Raw genomic sequence first — 8,463 nt, 5'->3', positions numbered from 1 at the left:
TAAAATTTGATTGGTTACAGCAATAGGTTCAATTGTGAGGTGTAGGTGTGGGTTGTGGTAAGTTGTAGATGTAGTTAGCGTATGTGATGTCACTGAGAGGGGTATGTTTATGGGTTGTAGTAGGTGTAGATGTTAATTGTGCATGTGACGTCTCTGTGAGGGGTAGGTTTATGGGTTGTAGTAGGTGTAGATGTTAATTGTGCATGTGACGTCTCTGTGAGGGGTAGGTTTATGGGTTGTGGTAGGTGTTAATAGTGCATGTGACGTCTCAGTGAGGGGTACGTTTATGGGTTGCAGTTGGTGTAGATGTAATTAGCGCATGTGACGCCACTGTGAAGGGTAGGTTTATGGGTTGTGGTAGGTGTAGATGTAATTAGTGCATGTGACGTCTCTGTGAGGGGTAGGTTTATGGGTTGTGGTAGGTGTAGATGTAATTAGTGCATGTGACGTCACTGTGAGGGGTAGGTTTATGGGTTGTGATAGGTGTAGATGTTAATTGTGCATGTGACGTCACTGTGAGGGGTAGGTTTATGGGTTGTGGTAGGTGTTAATAGTGCATGTGACGTCTCTGTGAGGGGTAGGTTTATGGGTTGTGGTAGGTGTAGATGTAATTAGTGCATGTGACGTCTATATAAGGGGTAGGTTTATGGATTGTAGTAGGTGCAGATGGTAATAGTGCATGTGACGTCACTGTGAGGGGTAGGTTTATGGGTTGTGGTAGGTGTAGATGTAATTAGCGCATGTGACGTCACCATGAGGGGTAGGTTTATAGGTAGTGATAGGTGTAGATGTTAATAGTACCTGTGACGTCTCTGTGAGGGGTAGGTTTATGGGTTGTGGTAGGTGTAGATGTTAATAGTGCATGTGACGGCACTGTGAGCGTGTTGGAATTGTTGGATGGATTTAGCCAATTCAATGCTTGCTCAATGAGAGTCAGGAGAGGTTTTCTTCAATACAGAAGTATTAGCAATTTATTGAATACAATTAAACAATTTGATAGATACAGAACTCCAGGCTTCTGATTGAAGGTGTCCATCAAAAAAGTATAATAAATTATCTGATGGGTAGTTTGAGCTAAAACTCTACAGACACATTTTGGAGACACAAAAGACTTGTACATTTAAAAAAAAAAAAAGGGGGTAAAACATTTTTAATATTTTAAAATATTTAATATTTTACAAATAAAACTATTGAAATTGTTTATCTGTTTCCATCACTCTTTTTTTTTTTTTAATAAACTTTGTGAGGTGACAGCTATAGAGCAAGCTCAAGAGCAAAGAAAGCTCAGTCAGGGAAGTAGAATAATCAAAGTAAAAGTAGATTTAATGTAAAAATTCCACATATACAATAATTAGTATAGAGCTGGTTTAACATGAAAATAACCGTTTTTCTGTGTTTTGCAAAATATTTATTTTCTTCACAATTATTTTTATTTTCGTATTTTGTAAATTTATTTCTTAATTTTATCTCTCCGCTATTATACACAACCTGCTGGCCTCACTAACACTTATTTTAGTAGTATTCTAAGTCTCTTTGCATTAATACATTTTAGATTTAAAAAGCTCTCAAGCGTTTTATTGTTATGATTGTTATCCACACTAATCTGAGATTTGACCTGTGAAAACTGACTGTTTTGAAAATGCTAAAGACTCTGTGTTATTTTGGAAATGCCTCTGTTTCAGTGTTGTCTGTTTAGCTATAGATGGACAACCACTCTCTGACTGGTCTTCCCTGCATGAGTCCAGTGAGTGTGAATGGTAATGTGTTTTTTGAAAAAGCTGTTTTAAATGAAAACACACTTGTCACCCATCCAGTTAATGACCATTCCAATTCATTCTTTGTTGCAGTGAGCAACCAGTCTCAGTGTTTATTTATTTATTTTTATATTTGCTTAATTGTCTTGTTGTCTTAAGTTACATTAGTATATGTTAGTTTTTTTGTTAGAATAAGGCTCCGTCCACAAGATGAAGTCATTGCTCAAGGTTTATGCTGAGGTTTAAGTCTGAAAGTGCAGCATGTTAAAAAAATTTTGATTTACAATTGAAAGTGTCCACTCCGCTTATATGAATTGTCATAATTTCAAATCTTTAACAGAGTTTAATGTGATGATGGGGTTCGAGTTTGGTGAAGAACAGTTCTAGAAAGCAGGTGAGACAAAAAAAAAAAAAAAAAGCATACAAACAAGTTAATAATAGGTTGAAATCTGAAAATGTGGTCAAAATCAGGCTGATGGGAGTGCTTTTCTTTTTCTGGATTACTTTTGAAAACACTGTCGGGGGAAGGGGGTCGGTGGGGGTATCGGTCGGTCAATCAGGCCGTACTCACACTAGGTACAGTTGCCTCGAACCGGGCCAAAGCACACTTGTCCTCCCTCCCGTCTCCCCTGACGGCCCGCGCACACACCATATCGGGCCTCGGCACGCTTCCGTCATCGCTGCTGTGCTGTTTAGTGAGAAGTGCTTTCACTCACTCAGCAGCACAGTGGAGATTTCTCTAGTTATATCGTGTCAGTCGTTTGATATGCAGTGACATGCAGTCAAATATTTCACCTAACAGTCCTTAGGGATGCGGTGACACGCAGTCAGATATTTCGCCGAACAGATCCGCCACTTTTGGCGCTCATAATCATAAAGCTCTCGTGCTGCAGGAATGAGGAGGTCTGCTGAAGGTGCGCAGCTGTCGTGCAGTTAGAGGTTTGCGTCTTTAATAAACTACGGCAGTTTGCGTTCACTGAACAGTAAGAATAATTAATAAATCCATATGAAACAGCCCCATAAAAGTCACGTCTCGCTTTCAGTTTCGGGCTTTGGCATGTTTTGCACTCACACACAAGCGTACCGCGCCAAAGCCCAAGTGAACCGCGCTCAGGCACACCTCTTCCGACCGGGCCGTGCTTGAGCCCGATTCAGCGCACTCACACTTCTCAAACGATCCGCAAAACGGGCCTGGGCACGGTACGGATGGCATAGTGTGAGTAGGCCCTCAGTCTCTCCAGAAATGTATATCGGGGTACCGTAATCAAAATGAGCCTGGGTTGCTCTGATTAGGTTCTAGTAAGTTTTAGTAAAGATCATGTTCCATTATATTTTTTTTCTAAATGTCCTTCTAGAAAACATCAAATCTCATTTTTTAATTAGTAATATTTATTTTCTCAATATTTAGATTTTTTTTAATCTTCAGATTGCAAATATTTAAATAATTGTTTTTTGGCCTAATATTGTCCAATCCTAACAAATCATACATTAAGCTTATTTATTCAGCCTTCAGATTTGGTATAAAACTTAACAATACAAAAAAGAACACTTAAGACTGGTTTTATGGTTTAGGTTTAAAATTTCTTAGTAAAATGCAATCTGTAATCTACTCTAATTTTACAGTTACATGTTTTACAGTCCACTTAATTTGTACTATGGACAATCTTCAGCATAATTTTTCAAACCGATAAGCGGAAGCAGAGTGTTTGGTATGCCAGTTTGTGTTTAACAGGTCACCAAACTAGGATACAGTTTGCTATACAATAGCCACAACACCACAACACATTATGTGACTACACGTCAATTCAAATTGATGATGCATTCAAAATCAGTATCAAGTTCTGTTTACTCACTCCTTCTTCAGCTTGTTCCCTGATTTATAAGGGGATGCCACAGCGGAGTGAACCGCCAATTACTCTGGCATATGTTTTATAAAGCAGACGCCCTTTCAGCTGCAACAGCTATACTCTCTCATTCACACACACATTCATTCACTATGGACAATTTAGTTTTATCGAGTTCACCTATACCGCATTGTGGGGGAAACCAGGGAAAACAAATGCAAATGTCACCCCAACGGTACTACACCACCCAACCCACTCTGAGCTGGGATAAAACCAATGACTTTTCCCATGGGAGTTGGTTGCTCTACCAAGGAGGCTAAAGACCATGGCCTCTGGCGTCTGTTGCTAGAGCACTTTTAGAGGTCAGAGGAGTAAGGTTTACCTGCACAGCACTTCACTAACTGGTCTCTGCTACACTCACCCCTCCTAAACATTACTCCCATCCAGGCCACGGCACCAATGTAATGCAGATGGTCCTACATCACTCAGCTCGCTCTGAGCTGGGATCAAACCGGTAACTTTCCACATGGGAGTCAATTGCTCTACCAAGTAGGCTAAAGACCATGACCTCTGTCGTCTGTTGCTAGACCACCTTTAGAAGTCAGAGGAGTGAGGTTTACCTGCACAGCAATTCACTAGCTGGCCTCCACTACACTCACTCCCCTAAAACATTACTCCCATCTGGATCATGGCACCAATGTAACACCACCAGTCCTACACCACCCAACACCGCTCTGACCTGGGGTCAAACTGGTGACTCTCCGCATGGGAGTCGGTTACATTACCAAGGAGGCTTGCATTACCAAGGGGGGGGAGTTGTTGTTGCGCGCGTACTGAAGAGCGGTGTTGTCGCGGGGGCACTTTTGATCATTTTGGAAGGGCACTTTCTATCCAAGACTAAAAAGGGCATGTGCACTGCACAGGTTGAGCCCTATGTGTGCACGTGCCTGTCTGTTACTAGAGCATTTTTTGAGGTCAGACGAGTGAGGTGTACCTGCACAGCACTTCACTAGCTGGTCTCTGCAACACAAACACGGGGAGAACATGAAAACTTAACTAAGAAACAGCGACCTTCTTGTCAGTGCTAGCAGAAAATAAGGTCAACAATCTTGGTGTGATTCTTTAGTCAGATCTAAATTTCAGTAGTCATGTCAAAGCAGTGAATCAGCTTACTATCATCTCAAAAACATTGAAAGAATCAGATGTTTTGTTTCAAGTGAGGAGAAACTTGTTCATGCTTTTATCAGCAGCAGTGCGGATTACTGCGGATTCCTCACTGGTCTTCCCAAAAAGACAGACAGTTGCAGCTCATCCCGAATCAGAATAGATTTAAAAGTATTATTGTCTACAAATCACTTAATGCCCTGGGACCGCAATACATTACAGATATGCTCACTGACTACAAACCTTACAGATCACTCAGATCTTTAGGATCATATAAGCTAGAAATTCCAAGAGTTCAGTCAAAGCAGGATGAATCCGCCTTCAGCTACTACACCCCTCGCTGATGGAATCAGCTTTTAGAAATGATCAGATGTGCTCCAACATTAGGCACATTTAAATCAATCTGAAAACACATCTGTTTAGCTGTGCCTTTACTGATCGTACTCTATTATGTCTTTCTTTTCTTTTTCATTCTTTCATGACCTGTTTTAACACATTTTATTGAGTTTTTATCTGTTTTTAATGATTAAAAAAAATTTTTTTTGCTTGTTTCATTTATTCTTGGTTATGTAAAGCACTTTAAATTACCATTGAAATGTGCTATATAAACTTGCCTTGCCTAACTACTGAACCATCATGCCACTCCAAAACTCTGCTCAATAAAAATTAAAAGTGTGAAATGCTTTTCTGTTTATTATGACTTGATTTTGCATACAGTGGTATGCATTAATGTGTGACAAACATGCAAAAATTAGGAAATCAGGAAGGGACAAACAGTATACAGCACTGTGTGTATGATAAAACATTACTTAGAATATGAACATAAATTTCCATATTTCTTTAGCTCTAGGGCCACAGTCAACAGTCAAACCACCACTACAAAAACAGCAACAACAAAAAACCATATTGTAAAAAGCAAAAAAAATCACCTTAATGTCAAAACTACATCAAAATTCCACATTAAACACTAATTAAAACACCAAATTAAAATACATGTCAAAAATGTAAATCAATTTGATGTCAAAAACTTGACATCCATTTGACATCCACTCATTGATGCTCTTTTGACCAGCAAAATAATTACACAGAAAAATATAAGAAAAGTTTTATTCACCTGAAAGCTTCAATTCCAAATTCACACTAGATTTGCATGCATGTAAACTACCATGATGTCAAAACAACATCAAATCGACATCTTACATTGGCCTCCATGAACGTATCCGGACTGTGGTGTTAGAACTGTTGCGATAGGCAAAGAACTTTCCTGTAATTGATTTTTGACATGTTTTTTGATGCAAATGTAGCCTACTTACAGTACATGCACAGATACAATGATACTAGTTACATTTATAAACAAACCCATTCCTATAAAATGATTTACAGTCATTTCATTTAGCACGTTTTAAGACCTTTGAGTTTATTAATTCACATTTGTATTTTTTTCCCCAAATGACTGAGTAGATGTGTTCATATTAATACTTTAGGATAGCACTGTAAAAGATTATATGATCCATTAGTCATGACAGCATGTTTTTAGTTCATTGTAATTATTAAAGTTAATCATGTTCTAACTTAATTGTAAGTTTTGCAAGTTGTTTTAAGTCAGTTTAACATAAGTTTAATAAACTTGTAAAGTTAATTAAGTTCAACCAAGATTTTGTCAATTCCAAGATTGCCGGGAAAAAGAATTCGAAAATGTGGTAACACTTTATACTAACTACACACTTTGAATCATGTATTAAGCATTAGCAAAATGTTAATTCGTTACCTGTTAAGCATTATCTCTACATTAATAAATGTTAGTAAGCAGTTTATAACTGCAGATACAAATGCTCTAACATTGACAGATTTAAAATGTGCTTAATTATTGTATTTTTATGCTTTGTTAATTAGTATGTTTTCATAGGTAAATTAAGTATTGCATATTTTACAAACTAGTTATTTGAGTTTCTGTGGCTGGTTTTTAAAGATTATTCTGAATGCATTAAATTAACATTCATATGTCTTATTATTCAGGCATAAATTAATAGTTAATTTGTAAGTTAATAAATTCTTTATAAACTTCATCCAGTTGTGTGACCTAATCTAAAGTGAAGACTATTTATGCTTCATAAATTCTTTATAAATGACAATTAAAGGCTCAGTCTAAACCGGAAAAAAGAAAATAAACAACTTTGTTCATTTCTATCTATTTACAGATACACAAATAAAACTGTATCAAATGAAAAATAAATCTTTGCAATCTTAACTAACATAAAACAACTGCCGTTTAAACATCGCTAAATAACATTGAAATGTTATATCATAATTCATTCATTCATTTTCTTGTTGGCTTAGTCACTTTATTAATCCGGGGTCACAACAGCGAAATGAACCGCCAACTTATCCAGCAAGTTTTTATGCAGCGGATGTCCTTCCAGCTGCAACCCATCTCTGGGAAACATCCACACACTCATTCACACACACTCATACACTACGGACAATTTAGCCTACCCAATTCACCTGTACCGCATGTCTTTGGACTGTGGGGGAAACCGGAGCACCCGGAGGAAACCCACGCGAAGGCAGGGAGAACATGCAAACTCCACACAGAAACTGAAACTGACCTTCTTGTTGTGAGGCAACAGCACTGCCTACTGCACCACTGCATCGCCTGTTATAATATTTTGTTAAATTATTATATTGCTGTTGTTTTTTTCCAAATCTGTTTTATTTTGACACTCCTGTAGTTCAGCAATATTTAAAAATTACAGTAATTTTACTTTTTAGATAAGATTGTAAAGATGTGTTGTTCATTTAATACTGAGCCTTTATTAGGGATTTATTGAGCATAAATAGTCCTCACTTTAGATTAGGTCACAACACTGGATGAAGTTAAGTTAATAAAGCCTTTATTAAAAGAAACAATTAACTATTAATATATGCCTGAATAATAAGATATGAATGTTGATTTGAATAGTTTATTAATCATTTACTAACTCATTTTGAATGATCTTAAATAACCCCAACTACCATTAAATACAAATGGTTTGTAAATAATGCAATACCTAATTTAGTCATGAAAAATGAATCATTAAGAAAGAAAGTACAATAATTAAGTCAAGTGGTTCGGAAGACCCACCCCTCACTGACAATGGTCCAGAATTTGTCCCACATGAGCTCATTTGTCATATTTTGACTGCTATGCCATCTTAAATAGTGAAATAAAAGGCTTTAAGACCAAGCAGAATCCTCTGTTGGCTGTTTAATCAGCTCAGTTTTGGCCAATGTAAACTATTTTCATGAGTCCAACATCCAGCTGTGCAAGAAAACACACGATCTGATGAAAGTAAAGACATCTTTTGCTACTGTATTGTTTTTAAATGTTTTAAAAAAGAAAAAAAGACCAATAAAAAAATCTGAAACATCAAAAGCAGCAAAATTAAAATTAATTTGAATGCAAATTTACTTTTGTTATTATCCATGAGTTTTCAAATGTACTTTTTTACAAGAGACTTTAAATTAAAATTTAAAATATTGCACTGGTTGCCTGTGCACTATTGTGTCACTTTTAAAATTCTTCTCCTGGTTTTTAAATCTCTAAATGGCCTAGCTCCTTCCTACCTGTCAGACATGTTGACTGAACATCAGCCTGGTCGGTCTCTTCGGTCATCGCAGAGACTATTATACTGTACATTCCAAAGTCGAGGCTGAAATGCAGG

This window comes from Danio rerio, chromosome 14, assembly GCF_049306965.1.
Source record: "Danio rerio strain Tuebingen ecotype United States chromosome 14, GRCz12tu, whole genome shotgun sequence".
Taxonomy (NCBI): domain Eukaryota; kingdom Metazoa; phylum Chordata; class Actinopteri; order Cypriniformes; family Danionidae; genus Danio; species Danio rerio.
Note: the sequence above shows the minus strand (reverse complement) of the source record.